Here is a 15902-nt window from a genome sequence, read left to right on the forward strand (position 1 = left end):
GGAACTAATTTCTGGGCCTAAGAATCATTTTCCTAACTGGTCATTTTGTAATCCATTGACACAGTTATGTTCCCTGACCCCATCTCACTCTGGACTTGTGAGATTCCTTGGCTTTGTGAATGTGAATCTCTTTTGCATCTGGCTTTGACTCCTTCACCACCATCACTTTCTACTTTCTGGATGTGGTCTCATTTTCTTTGCTTATATTTTTTTATTGTTTTGCACTCCCCCGCACCCTTTTCCCTTCTTTCTCTGAGGATTTGGTCAGTGTGCCAACAGAGCTGATGCAGTACCTGTCCAGGATGAGAACAAAGAGAGGCTAGCCTTCTCTCGTGTGTGCTGAGTTAAGTGTTGTCCCACTTGCCAAAGCTGAGAAGAGGCCAGGGAGACCCAGGGATGGAGGAGGGAACTTGAGGCTAAGCAAAAGAAAAGAGAATATCTGTATTCTGATTTTTCATTCTTTTGTATACTGTACACATGGAATTTGATGTAAATACTTGTATATAATTGAGTTTAATATTTTTGATAAGGATTTTTTATATGGGAAATTATATCTCCTTCATTTTGCATCATATTAAGAGGCATATAATGTCGGGTCATCTCACTGTTAGTATTGCTGAATTTCTTTTGGTTAAACTGACCACTACAGCTCTCATTATAAAGCCATTCTTTACCAGATACACTGTTCCTCAAAAGCTTTTTACCTAATGAACTTGACATCCATTAATGATCCTTGCCTAATTTTTTTTGAATTTAGAAAATGCTGGATTTCTAATTATGTCATTATTTCTATATTTTCTAGCTGAGATTTTATAAGGTACTTTGTTTTATCACTTGGGTGAAGGCAGGTAGATGCTTAATTCTTTTCATTTTAAGTGTCAACTTTCAGATTAAGAAAATGATGTGTAGTTACCTCCTACAGTGGAACTGTTTTTCATACTTCTTTCTCTTTCCTTCCTTTCTTTTTTCATGTTTAGTGTCTCTCTGGATTCTTGGGTAAGTCTATTTATCCAATAATTTATAAAAAGTTACAGATGTTATTCTTTTTGAAGCTAAAATTGTTGCCAATTTGGTCATTGGGGTCTGCTCTGTGTTCTTTGGATTCACCTCCATTAGTCTGTCTGCCTGTCTGTCTTCCTTTCCTTTCCCTTTCTTCCCTTTCCCTTTCCTTCAGGGATACTTTACCACTGAGATATATCCCACATTCTTTTTATTTCTTATTTTGAGATAGGGTCTCACTAAGTTGTTGAGGTTGTCCTCTAACTTATGGTCCTTCTGCCTCAGCATCCTGAGTCGCTGGGATTCAGGTGTGCTGCATACACCTGGCTTCTCCATTAGTCTTCGAGCCCTCCTTGCCTTTTGAGTCAAGATTTCTATATTTTCCTTTGCTTTTTGGCATTTTATTGTAATTATATCAAATGTATATATTAACATGAGATGCTTTGACATTTTTGTTGTTGAATAGTTCCACCCAAGAATGTGGAAAGCCCTTCAATTTGTTAAAAATACTTATATGTCTTTTAGGAGTGTTTTAGCATCTTCTTCATACTAATTTTGTACATTTGTCATTAAGATTTTTAGTGACTATTTAATCTTTGTATCTTTTCTTCCATTTTGTCTTTTAGTTGTTTTGTAATATCTGTGTAGTTTTGGCCTCAGGTCACAGATGGTCTTGTAGAATCAGTTGGGAAGTCTTCCTTTTTCTTGGAGTTTTGGAGAATTTTACATAGAATCTTATGAATCTATCAAAGCCTGCAGCTTTCCTTGAGGGAATAATTTTAACTATAATTTTGATTTTTTTGGTATCTACAGGGATATTTATGTTATCTATTTCTTCATGTGTGAGCTTTGATAATTTGTGTCTTTCAAGGAACTTGTTCATTTATCTCACTTGTTGAATTTGTTAGAATAAAGTTGTTCATTGTCCCTCATTATTATTTTTTAACATTTGTAGGATCTGTAGTGATGCCCCCTGATTCCTGATAGCTAGTTTGTGTCTTTTCTTTTTTTCTGGTTAGTGTGGCTAGAAACTTGTCAATTTTAATGATCTTATGAGAACCACCTTTTGGTTTAATTGGTCTCTCTTTGATGTTCTTTTGTGTTTCATTGATTTGTATGCAAATTTTTATTCTTTCCTCTTCTTCAGGTTTGTAATTTGCTTTTCCTTTTTTAGCTTTTTAAATAGGAAAACTGAAGTCATTGCTTCAGGAACTTTGATAATGAAGAGACATAGTGTATTCTACCTACTACTGCTTTAGGGGTGTCCCATAAATTCTGATTTATTTTATTTTCATTTTCATTCATGTTTTAGGTTCCGATCATTTATAACATATACCTGATATAACCTTATTAGGAGAAGATATTTATTTTGGTTTATGATTTTAGAGGTTCCAGTCAACGGTCAGTTGGCCATAATATTCTGGGTCTTTAGTGAGGAGCACATCATGGCAGGACCAAATGGTGCATAACTGTTCACCTTATGGTTGGGAGGTAAAAAGAGAGGGAAAGAAGGAACTGGGATCCTCCAGTCTCCTCCAGGGAATGCTGGTACTGAAGGTTTTTGTTATGTATTGTTATAGGTTAAAGATAATTCTTTCTATTCCTAGATTAGTTGGATTTTTATTATTTTTTAAATGAGGAGTAATTGTTAAATGCTGTTTCATATCTTTGGACAACTGTTGATCATATGACTTTTATTCTCCTTTGAAGTATTAACATAGTAAATTTCACTAATGAATTTCTAATAGTAAATATTCTAGAATCCCTACAATGAGCTCCTCTTGTCATATTTATGTTTTAAGCCACTGGTTTTAGTTACTTGGATTTTAGTGTTTTTTCATTTTCACTCACAGATAGTACAATGTACAGTTTTCATTTTTTTTCTTCTATTACTGATTCAGTAATAATCAGACTTTCTCCTTTGGAATCAGAATTGGTATTTGTATAATTTCCTAATACTGTATTTAGTTTATTAGTTAGTTTAGAAAAGTGAGCTCCATGAAGTAGTGTGTGTTTTCTGTAGGTGTATTTTGACTTTTTTCCCCCTAGCATTCTGAATTGACTGTTCAGGTTGTTTAATTTTCAGGTTTTTATGTTTTTCCTCGGTTTTTTTCTGCTGTACCCAGAGTCTTGGGCTCTCTGAGGTAGGCAGGCACTGAAAGGTGCTCTTGAGCTGGCCTCTCCTGGGCTTACTTGGGTCCTGTGGCCTCCACTTCAGATGGTGGTTATAGGCACTGGCAGCCTTTTGGTCAGGTGCCCTGCCTGTGAACAGCCCACCCATTTTGCAAAGTTGTGGAAATTCTTTCATTGGTTGCCGTCATTCTGTCCTTTGGGGCCCTGCAGATAAAATCTGATGCTTGGAATCTAGGTATGCACTGTTAAGGGTCTTGCTGACATGCCATATAACAACCCAGGTTCAAATGCTGGTGCCTTTGATGCTTGTGTTGGCAGAGAACTTAGTCTGCTCTCTGAGGAGCCCATACTGTGTCCTTAGGTGTCCCCTTCCCCCAGCCTTGACTGAGTTTGAGTTGCGAAACACTTGCTAGCCTTTCGTGGTTTTATCATGGCGAGAAATTGGCTTGGTGATGGATGAATGAGACCTAGTACCCACAGTAGGGGATGAAATAGTTGGAGTGGTTTCTGCCACAGCTGCTCCCCAGAACTCTCCTTGCCCTCTGAACTTGGTGATCATTATTATAATGGCCTGTGGGGCTCTCACTCTGCATCCTCTTCCTGATCTCAGTGTTCCCATTGTCCCCCTCTGGCCTTATTGCCTATTGCCTTCCATCTCTGCCTGCTCTCTTCAGTCTGCACCAGCCATTCTGGCTTCCTCCCTGTTCCTTGGCCATTCCAGGCCTGCTGTGTGCTTAGGTACTTTTCCCGCTTCCCTGCCTGCAGTGCTGCTGTCCTAGACCTCTGCACAGCCTCATAGTGAGGCTTTCCTGTGAGGCCACACCAGGATATCTATTATATTATTCAATTGTATTTAGTTTATTAGTTAGTTTATAAAAGTGAGCTCCATGAAGTAGTGTGTGTTTGTCTGTTTTGTTCAGGACTGTCTTCCAGCATGGCAGAATCAGTATCTGTAGCCTAGTGGCCTCCTTGTTTGACCAAAGTGAGGGAAGTCGCTAGTGGTTAAGCCTCCATGGAGGAAAATGAAATCCTGCCCTCATTCTACCTCTCACAGTCGAGGAGGCCCTCAAATACTGGTTGGGCCTGGTTCTGAGGTCATCTCTTAGTTCCAGAGATGCTACTGCAGTTCTGCCTCTTATTATCTCATTTCCTTTTCTCTTAGAATCTAGAGGAAGAGTCAGAACCCTCCTTTTTAAGTACTTCTATGTGTACATTTCTCTCTGGAGGGAAGAAGTTCCATAAACGTATGTCATGGCAGACAGCTTTGTATCTATGTACCTATAGTAGGGTATTTGTTCCAAAATAAAATTTCTTCAGCATCTGATACAACTACTCTGTGTCCATCTCATGCTCTCACTGTGAGGTAGACAATAAGCATTTTTTCTGATCTGACATGGTTTATAAGGCATGAATATTTCAAATTACCAACCCATCTATAAAAATTCCTACTAAGATACTTTTTATATACTATTGTATACTTTAAAAAATTTTACTTTGAGGCTGCCATTCGCCTGCGGCTTGCAGACAGATTACTCAGGCTCAGTGCTAAATAACCTGCGGAAACTGCTTCTTGGAGCCTGCTCTTATCAGAGCATACACCGAGCACGGAGCGGCCGAGTTCCGGCTCCTGGAACTGCTCTGGCCCAGGGCTAAGGAGCCCGCGGAAACTGCTTCTCGGTCTGGGTCCTGCTGAGTACTGTGGAGGTAAATACCAACCGAGCCTTCGTGGGCAGTGGCAACAGGACTGAGACGGGGCCTGTGAGGGCCGGTCAGGACTCACCCGTTGCTTTGGTTACCCGGCAAAGGGAACGAAATGCTGCCATTCGCATAGGATACCAACATGGCAGAGGTCTGATGTCATCAGAAAGCGGCGGAGGAGAGAACTTCATCAATACCAGCGGCGACAGAAACAGTTGGTCTCCTGGTAGGGAGGGTGAGTCACAGACACCCGAGTCTCTCTCGCTTTGTCTTCGAGCCAGAGGGGAGGAGCTGGGCCGCCGCCCGCGCCCGGTGCAGGCCCAGCGGCTCGCCGGCGTGGTGGTCGCGTGACCCCAATTGGAGAGGGGGTGGAGCGGAGCCGCCACCCGCGCCCGCAAGGTGGGCAGACCTGCGACCCAGTGGTACACGGGCGTGGTAGGAGGGGCAGGGCAGAGCCGCCGCCCGCGCCTGCAAGGTAAGCAGGCCTGCGACAGACTGGCGGGTCAGGCCCAGCGGCCTGCCAGCGTGGTACACACATCACCCCAACTGGAGTAGGGGCAGAGCAGAGCCTTCGTCCGCGCCCGGATCAGGCCCCGCCGGTGTGGTGGTCATGTGACCCCAATTGGAGTGGGGGCGGAGCGGAACCGCCACCGGTGCCCACAGGGTGGGCAGACCTGCGACCAACCTGCAGATCAGGCCCAGGGGTCTGCGGGCGTGGTAGGAGGGGCAGGGCAGAGCCGCCGCCCGCGCCTGCAAGGTAGGCAGACCTGCGACAGACCAGCGGATCAGACCCAGCGGCCTGCCAGCGTGGTACACACGTCACCCCAATTGGAGTAGGGGCAGAGCAGAGCCGCCGCCCGCGCCAGGAACAGGCCCAGCGACCTGCCGGCGTGGTAGTCACGACACCCCAATTGGAGTAGAGGCAGAGCAGAGCCACCTCCCGTGGCTGAAAGGTGGGCAGACCTGCGACCGACCAGCGGGACAGGCCCAGTGGCCTGCCGGTGCGACAGACACGTCACCCCATTTGGAGTAGGGGCACAGCAGAGCCGCCGCCTGTGCCCGCAAGGTAGGCAGACCTGCGACCGACCGGTGGAACAGGCACAGCGGCTGGCCGGGGTGGTAGGCACGTCACCCCAATTGGAGTAGGAGCAGAGCAGAGCCTTTGCCCACGCCCGGAACAGGCCCAGTGGTCTGCGGGTGTGGTAGACAAGTCACACCAATTGGAGGGGGGGCAGAGCAGAGCCGCCGCCCGCGCCTGCAGGGTAGGCAGACCTGCAACCGACCGGCGGATCAGGCCCGGTGGCCTACCGGCGTGGTACACTCGTCACCCCAATTGGAGTAGGGGCAGAGCAGAGCCACCGCCCGCGCCCGGAACAGGCCCAGTGACCTGCCGGCGTGGTAGTCACGACACCCCAATTGGAGTAAGGGCAGAGCAGAGCCACCTCCCGCGCCCGGAATAAGCCCAGCGACCTGCCGGCGTGGTAGACACGTCACCCCAATTGGAGTAAGGGCAGAGCAGAGCCTCTGCCCGCGCCTGCAAGGTAGGCGGACCTGCGCCTGACCGGCAGAACAGGCCCAGGGGTCCGTGGGCGTGGTAGACACCTCACACCAATTGGAGGAGGGGCAGAGCAGAGCCGCCGCCCGCGCCTGCAAGGTAGGCAGACCGCCGCCCGACCCTGCAAGGGAGACTTTTCAACTATACAAGAGCAATATAAATATATAGGGGAAAAAAAACATTTCAAAAACACAACAGTTTCACCAAGCAGAAAGAAACGCAAGCAGTATGAAAAGACAAGGAAAGAAAGGACCACAAGCAATGAAGGTCAACTCAACTTTAGAAGAGGTAACAGCTGCAGCAGATGGAATATCAGATAAAGAATTCAGGATATACATGCTTCAGATGATCTGGAGTATCAAGGAAGACATTAGACAGCAAAATCAGACAATGAAAGATCACTTCGACAATGAATTACACAAACAAATCCAGGAAGCAAAGGATCAACTATACCGGGAGATAGAGGTTATAAAAAACAAACAAACAGAAATCCTAGAAATGCAGGAAGCAATAAACCAACTTAAAAACTCAATTGAGAATACTACCAGCAGAGTAGAACACTTAGAAGATAGAACATCGGACAATGAAGACAAAGTATTTCAACTTGAAAAGAACATAGACAGCTCAGCAAGACTGTTAAGAAACCATGAGCAGAACATCCAAGAAATATGGGATAACACTAAGAGACCAAACTTAAGAGTCATTGGGATACAGGAAGGTATAGAACTCCAAACCAAAGGAATGAGCAGTCTATTCAATGAAATAATACGAGAAAACTTCCCAGACTTGAAGAATGAGACAGAATCCCAAATCCTAGAAGCCTACAGGACGCCGAATGTGCAAAATCATAAGAGATCCACACCTAGACACATTATAATGAAGATGCCCAACATACAGAATAAGGAGAGAATTTTAAAAGCTACAAGAGAAAGGAAGCAGATTACATTTAGGGGTAAGCCAATCAGGATAACAGCTGATCTTTCAACACAGACTCTGAAAGCTAGAAGATCCTGGAATAACATATTTCAAACACTGAAAGAAAATGGGTTCCAACCAAGAATTGTGTATCCAGTGAAATTAAGCTTCAGGACGGAAGATGAAATTAAAACCTTCCACGATAAACAAAAGTTAAAAGAATTTGCAGCTAGAAAACCATCTCTTCAAAACATCCTCGGCAAAACATTACAGGAAGAGGAAATGGAAAATAACAATGAAAACCAACAGTGGGAGGTAGGACAGTAAAGGGGGGGAAAATAATCAAAGAGGAAAACAAACCATGTTTAGTAACAGAAATAAACAAATATGGCTGGAAGAACAACCCATATCTCAATAATAACCCTAAATGTTAATGGCTTAAACTCACCAATTAAGAGACACAGGCTAGTAGAATGGATCACAAAACAAGACCCAACAATATGCTGCCTACAGGAGACGCATTTGATAGGAAAAGACATACATAGGCTGAAGGTGAAAGGTTGGGAAAAATCATATCACTCATATGGACTTCGGAAACAAGCAGTATATTTGATATACTCATATCAAATAAAATAGATTTCAAGCCAAAGTTAATCAAAAGGGATAAAGAGGGACACTACATACTGCTTAAGGGAACCATACACCAACAAGACATAACAATCATAAATATATATGCCCCAAACAATGGTGCAGCTATGTTCATCAAACAAACTCTTCTCAAGTTCAAGAGTCTAATAGACCACCATACAATAATCATGGGAGACTTCAACACACCTCTCTCGCCACTGGACAGATCTTCCAAACAAAAGTTGAATAAGGAAACTATAGAACTCAATAACAATTAATAAGCTAGACTTAATTGACATATATAGAATATACCACCCAACATCAAGCAGTTACACTTTTTTCTCAGCAGCACATGGATCCTTCTCAAAAATAGATCATATATTATGTCACAGGGCAACTCTTAGACAATATAAAGGAGTAGAGATAATACCATGCATCTTATCTGATCATAATGGAATGAAACTGAAAATCAACGATAAAAGAAGGAAGGAAAAAGCATACATCACTTGGAGAATGAACAATAGGTTACTGAATGTTCAATGGGTTATAGAAGACATCAAGGAGGAAATTAAAAAATTCTTAGAGATAAATGAAAACACAGACACAACATATTGGAATCTATGGGACACATTGAAAGCAGTTCTAAGAGGAAAATTCATTGCTTGGAGTTCATTTCTTAAAAAAAGCAAAAAACCAACAAATAAATGATCTCATACTTCATCTCAAAATCCTAGAAAAAGAAGAGCAAAACAACAGCAAAAGAAGTAGAAGGCAAGAAATAATTAAAATCAGAGCTGAAATTAATGAAATTGAAACAAAAGAAACAATTGAAAAAATTGACAAAACTAAAAGTTGGTTCTTTGAAAAAATAAACAAAATCGACAGACCCTTAGCCATGCTAGCGAAGAGAAGAAGAGAGAGAACTCAAATTACTAGCATACGGGATGAAAAAGGCAATATCACAACAGACCCTTCAGAAATACAGAAGATAATCAAAAATTTTTTTGAATCCTTATACTCCAATAAATTAGAAGATAGTGAAGGCATAGATAAATTTCTTAAGTCATATGATCTGCCCAGATTGAGTCAGGAGGATATAGACAACCTAAACAGACCAATATCAATTGAGGAAATAGAAGAAACCATCAAAAGATTACCAACTAAGAAAAGCCCAGGACCAGATGGGTATACAGCAGAGGAACTAATACCAATACTTTTCAAGCTACTTCAGGAAATAGAAAAAGAGGGTGAACTTCCAAATTCATTCTACGAGGCCAACATCACCCTGATACCTAAACCAGACAAAGACACTTCAAAGAAAGAAAACTACAGACCAATATCTCTAATGAACCTAGATGCAAAAAATCCTCAATAAAATTCTGGCGAATCAGATACAAAAACATATCAAAAAAATTGTGCACCATGATCAAGTAGGATTCATCCCTGGGATGCAAGGCTGGTTCAATATACGGAAATCAATAAACGTTATTCACCACATCAATAGACTTAAAAATAAGAACCATATGATCATCTCGATAGATGCGGAAAAAGCATTCGACAAAGTACAGCATCCCTTTCTGTTCAAAACTCTAGAAAAACTAGGGATAACAGGAACATACCTCAATATTGTAAAAGCTATCTATGCTAAGCCTCAGGCTAGCATCATTCTGAATGGAGAAAAATTGAAGGCATTCCCTCTGAAATCTGGAACAAGACAGGGATGCCCTCTCTCTCCACTTCTGTTCAACATAGTTCTCGAAACACTGGCCAGAGCAATTAGACAGACGAAAGAAATTAAAGGCATAAAAATAGGAAAAGAAGAACTTAAAATTATCACTATTTGCAGGTGACATGATTCTATACCTAGCAGACCCAAAAGGGTCTACAAAGAAACTATTAGAGCTAATAAATGAATTCAGCAAAGTGGCAGGATATAAAATTAACACGCATAAATCAAAGGCATTCCTGTATATCAGCGACAAATCCTCTGAAATGGAAATGAGGACAACCACTCCATTCACAATATCTTCAAAAAAAAAAATAAAATACTTGGGAATCAACCTAACAAAAGAGGTGAAAGACTTAATACAATGAAAATTACAGAACCCTAAAGAGAGAGAAATAGAAGAAGATCTTAGAAGATGGAAAAATATACCCTGTTCATGGATAGGCAGAACTAACATCATCAAAATGGTGATATTACCAAAAGTTCTCTATAGGTTTAATGCAATGCCAATCAAAATCCCAACGGCATTTCTTGTAGAAATAGAGAAAGCAATCATGAAATTCATATGGAAAAATAAAAGACCCAGAATAGCAAAAACAATGCTAAGCAGGAAGTGTGAATCAGGCGGTATAGCGATACCAGACTTCAAACTATACTACAGAGCAATAGTAACAAAAACAGCATGGTACTGGTACCAAAACAGGCGGATGGACCAATGGTACAGAATAGAGGACACAGAAACCATTCCACAAAACTACAACTATCTTATATTTGATAAAGGGGCTAAAAGCATGCAATGGAGGAAGGATAGCATCTTCAACAAATGGTGCTGGGAAAACTGGAAATCCATATGCAACAAAATGAAACTGAATCCCTTTCTCTCACCATGCACAAAAGTGAATTCAAAATGGATCAAGGAGCTTGATATCAAATCAGAGACACACCGTCTGATAGAAGAAAAAGTTGGCTACGATCTACATACTGTGTTGTCGGGCTCCAAATTCCTCAATAGGACACCCATAGCACAAAAGTTAATAACTAGAATCAACAAATGGGACTTACTCAAACTAAAAAGTTTTTTTCTCAGCAAAAGAATAAGAGAGGTAAATAGGGAGCCTACATCCTGGGAACAAATCTTTACTCCTCACACTTCAGATAGAGCCCTAATATCCAGAGTATACAAAGAACTCAAAAAATTAGACAATAAGAGAACAAACAACCCAATCAACAAATGGGCCAAGGACCTGAACAGACACTTCTCAGAGGAGGACATACAGTCAATCAACAAGTACATGAAAAAATGCTCACCATCTCTAGCAGTCAGAGAAATGCAAATCAAAACCACCCTAAGATACCATCTCACTCCAGTAAGATTGGCAGCCATTAGGAAGTCAAACAACAACAAGTTCTGGCGAGGATGTGGGGAAAAGGGTACACTTGTACATTGCTGGTGGGACTGCAAATTGGTGCAGCCAATTTGGAAAGCAGTATGGAGATTTCTTGGAAAGCTGGGAATGGAGCCACCATTTGACCCAGCTATTCCCCTTCTCGGTCTATTCCCTAAAGATCTAAAAAGAGCATGCTACAGGGACACTGCTACATCGATGTTTATAGCAGCACAATTCACAATAGCAAGACTGTGGAACCAACCTAGATGCCCTTCAATAGACGAATGGATTAAAAAAATGTGGCATTTATACACAATGGAGTATTACTCTGCATTAAAAAATGACAAAATCATAGACTTTGCAGGGAAATGGATGGCATTAGAGCAGATTATGCTAAGTGAAGCTAGCCAATCCCTAAAAAACAAATGCCAAATGTCTTCTTTGATATAAGGAGAGTAACTAAGAACAGAGTAGGGACGAAGAGCATGAGAAGAAGATTAACATTAAACAGGGATGAGAGGTGGGAGGGAAAGGGAGATAGAAGGGAAATTGCATGGAAATGGAAGGAGACCCTCAGGGTTATGCAAAAGTACATACAAGAGGAAGTGAGGGGAAAGGGAAAAATAATACAAGGGGGAGAAATGAATGACAGTAGAGGGGGTAGAGAGAGAAGAGGGGAGGGGAGGGGAGGGGAGGGGGGATAGTAGAGGATAGGAAAGGCAGCAGAACACAACAGACACTAGTATGGCAATATGTAAATCAATGGATGTGTAACTGATGTGATTCTGCAATCTGTATATCTGGTAAAAATGGGAGTTCATAACCCACTTGAATCAAAGTGTGAAATATGATATATCAAGAAACATGTAATGTTTTGAACAACCAACAATAAAAAATTAAAAAAAAAATAAAATAAAATAAAAAATTTTACTTTGAAATATTTTCACACTGTAGAAATACAGAGAACTCCTGTATAGCTTTTATGCAGAATTTACCAATTTATAACATTTTTGCTATATTTGTGTTGTATGCATATATACATATATGTGTATATGTGGAGTTAGCCTGACCACTACTCTTTAGGGATTAGGTCTGTTAGGTGCCAGGTCTGACTTGGGAGTACCCAGGAATACAGGGAACAGGGCTGTGCCTTTCCTTCCTCTATACAAATAGAGTATAATATTGATCAGATTTTACGTTGCATTCCTTGTATCTACAAGATACCCTTAATGATAGAGATGAGAGTGCTAGGACACATTTATGAGCCCTCATTATAGGTTTCTGCTTAAGTTTTATATCTACATTAATTATTTAGCTGAGTCTTCATTGAAAGCCTGTGAGGCAGGTCCTCTCACCTCTCCTGTGTCATTGACAAGGAGTACACAGCTAATGGCATAGGTCACTTCTCTAATTCCAGGACCAGTCCTTGCTCAGGCCCACAGGACTCCAGAGCTGAGAGTCTTAACACCTGGCTCTACAAACTCCTGTGAATTTTTGCATTTGAATGAGATGCTTTTAAAGTACATATTCTTGTGTGTGTGATTAGCTGTGCAGTGTGCTGGCATTGTACTGTGGTCAAGGCTTGGCCCGTATGTGCTGAGCTGCTGCATTTACATTCAGGACAGCTCTGTGTTAATGCTAGTAACACCCTTCAATGATTATGTGATTGTTATAGCTTATAAGAGGTTAAGTTTTTAAAGAAGGAGACCTGGACACTGAGATGGGAATTACCCTATTTTTGTCTGTTTTTTCCAAAAGACGTCTTTACATAATCAGATGACTTCCCAGGCTGACTCAAATGCATTTCTTTTTCATGTGGTTCTATGAAGAGTCAGCAGAGGGTGCTGTTGCCATAGAGTGTCTCTGACATTTTTGAAAGTACAAATAGAACGTCCTCTACAGTGTTTGAGAGACTCTCTTGGTACTATGTGGTATATTTAGTAAATTCCAACTATGTCATTGCAGTTGGGGATGACAACACTTTGCCCCTATTTTTAAAAAACACTCTCTTCCTATCAAGGATAAATTCTATCATCATGTCTCCAGAATTCAGGTTGCTCTGTGATCTCTAATCCTCAGTGAAACATGAAGAATCCGGCCTGACTAAGGAGACAGGCTCTTTGAAGTGATGGGAAGTCAACAGGTTGAGGCCGACTTATTTGATTCATTTGTTAACCAACAGTTGTGGAATGCAGGGGATGCACAGGCACAGGTGCATGCCAGGAGCATGGAGTTAGGAATTCCTAGGGGGCTCTAAGGACAGACACCCAGGAGTTGCTGCCAGTAGGGATAAAGTAACCATTTGTGTTCAGATCAACATGTGTCCAGTTTCCAGGGTCATGCTGTAGTGCAAAAGAGAACACTTTAAATAGGACGAAATTTATAAACAGGGCCTGCATCTGGTCATCTTATAGGGCCATTTCTAGTATTTCATCTTTGAATAAGGATTCTGTGGATATACTAGTTTCATCCACAAATTCATTGCAGTTGTTTTAAAACATCTCAGTGGGAAGTTACAAAACTTGCAAATTTGAGTCTAAAATCCATTTGGAAATATACAGATGCATTAATAATGGCTTCAAATTTGTTTTACAATTTTGAGTTAGTATATCTTTTCTATATATGGAATGTATATAGGCTATAGGAGAAAATACGATAAAAACCAAAACCAAAAACAAAAAACAGAGAGCCAGCACACAGTTGAAGAAAGAAACTATCACTTTGAGTGCTGAAGTCACTTGTGTGTCCCTTCCTGCTCTCCATCTGTCTCTCCTTCTGCCAGAGGGGACCACCATCCTGTATTATGTTAATAATTCTCTTGTATACTCTTTTTTTAAAATAATTAAGCTTTTTTGTATTGTGAAATGTCACACAGAGAAATTCGTATAACAGATTACTATAAAGCAGAAACCTGTGTGATCACCATCTTGGTCTTGATTAAATTTTGGAAATGAATAGTAAGAGGGGGACTGTTTATCAAATGCTGGACACACCCTGAAACTCCAGTAACCAAGAAAGAATGATATCATTGAAGGATAGAAACTCAGGTGAATGGAGCAAAATACTTCTACACATCTTTTGCTGTTCAAGATTATTTTGTCACATTAGTTTATATTCATAAATCCCTTATCCACATCCTAATAAATATTTGACTTACAGAAAAGCAATTACTATTTAAATTAATTGCTTCATGGTATGTCTGTATATCTTGACATATCTTCATCCTTTAAAGAATATGTAGGTATTTCTGTAGGTTCTATAGAATCCATTATGTAATTTGCCAACGACTAGCTAATAGGATCTCTAAGAGTTGAATATGAAGGGGATATAAATAATATTGAAAGAATTTACGATATATTTACTTTTAGACAGAATGATCCCCATGGAATATTCAGAGTAAGTTCTAATGTTTTAATGTTGCCTACTTCTTGGTCATAGTATTTTCTCTGAATAAAATATGCTTTCCTTCTGTTTTCTTAACTCTGTTCCATATGCTTTACTACAAGCTTCTTTGAATTTTTTTCTTCTGTATGTGTTACTAAACCCACCTAAGCCCCCAAGTGGTTGCTTAAGTGTCTAGGATTAGATTCCTGAGTCACATGGAGGATCACTTGGCCAACTGAATCCTCATGAATACTCAAGGATATGTATTGCCTCCTTGGCAGACAAGCAGAGTATCTGAGCTGAGTGGTGCTGTCCTCATCCATTTCAAGGTAGAGCTGATGATTCTTGGCTTTGAATGCTGACTGTCCAGCAGGCCCAGCTCCTAGTAATGAACATCAAGTCCTGCTTTGCTTTTCATTTTATTGCTTTTTCTGATCTCTTCTCTTCTGGCACAGTCAGGAGGAGCCTAGATTCTTTCATTTTATAATATATCCCTCATGTTTCTAGACATTTTTCTCCCTTAGCAAGGAATTGGGATAAGTTTTCTCTCTCTCCCAGCTCCATTTGAGAGTGAATAACCAGGATCTATGTCTTTTCTTCCTCATCAGTTTGATTGCTTCTCCTTAGAACTTTGGTATACTCCTCCCCCAAGAAACTGGGAAGCTTTCTTTCTTTTTTTTTTTTTTGTTCTACTATAAGTCATGTCATGTTGAGAGTTTAAAAAAAGATCCATAAAATCTCTTTTGAAAAAAAAAAATCCCTGAATCTGCTTCTTTGTGTGTTACCACTAAAATTAAACTAAAAGGAGGTTTAGGTGAGGAAATATTTTGCTATCTGAATCGGATTTATGAGGGGCTAAAGGGAGGGAGGGATAAACAGTTAAGGAAATACTGAAAGTAATTTATAAATGAAAACTCAAGGTAAGCTTATGAAAGTGCCTATGGGTTTTTCTATATACAATTTGTTTTCTATTCATTTGGAAATGTAAATGGACTATTGACACCAAGTCCCCAAGACAGGCCCTAAGGTCAGTGATTCACTAGGAGGACTCCTAAGTCTTGAATATAGATGTGTTAATGGCTAAAAATTGGCTCTTGGCTTTGAATGCTGACTGTCCAGCAGCATTCAAAGTTAAAGTTATAGTTAAAGGTCTTTATATATAGACAGAGGATACTCAGCAAGGAGAAAATGTGCATAGGGTGAGGTTTAGAGGAAGCCAGCACACACTTCCAAGAATTCTGTCCCTGTGGAATCATACAAGATGTGCCTATCCTCTAGGAATGAGTTGTGACTATGTGTGTGAAGTACTGTCAACCATTAGATAATCTAATTAGAGCTCACTAGAGACTCCACACCTGGAGTGTTTACTGGGGACTGGTCCTGTAGGTCCTCACTACATAATACTACCACAATCCAGACTCCCAGAAGAAATGAGTTCAGTATAAATTACGTTGTACAAGTGGTTTAGGCACAGTGA

General features: G+C 40.8%; 1 protein-coding gene across 2 annotated transcripts in view; it reads left to right on the plus strand.

Annotated features, from left to right (window-relative positions):
• Fbxo15 (F-box protein 15) overlaps positions 1-15902 on the plus strand; it is a 67637-nt gene that overhangs the window by 23238 nt on the left and 28497 nt on the right. The gene's annotated exons all lie outside the window — the stretch shown is intronic.

This window comes from Marmota flaviventris, chromosome 16 (genome assembly GCF_047511675.1).
Source record: "Marmota flaviventris isolate mMarFla1 chromosome 16, mMarFla1.hap1, whole genome shotgun sequence".
Classification (NCBI taxonomy): domain Eukaryota; kingdom Metazoa; phylum Chordata; class Mammalia; order Rodentia; family Sciuridae; genus Marmota; species Marmota flaviventris.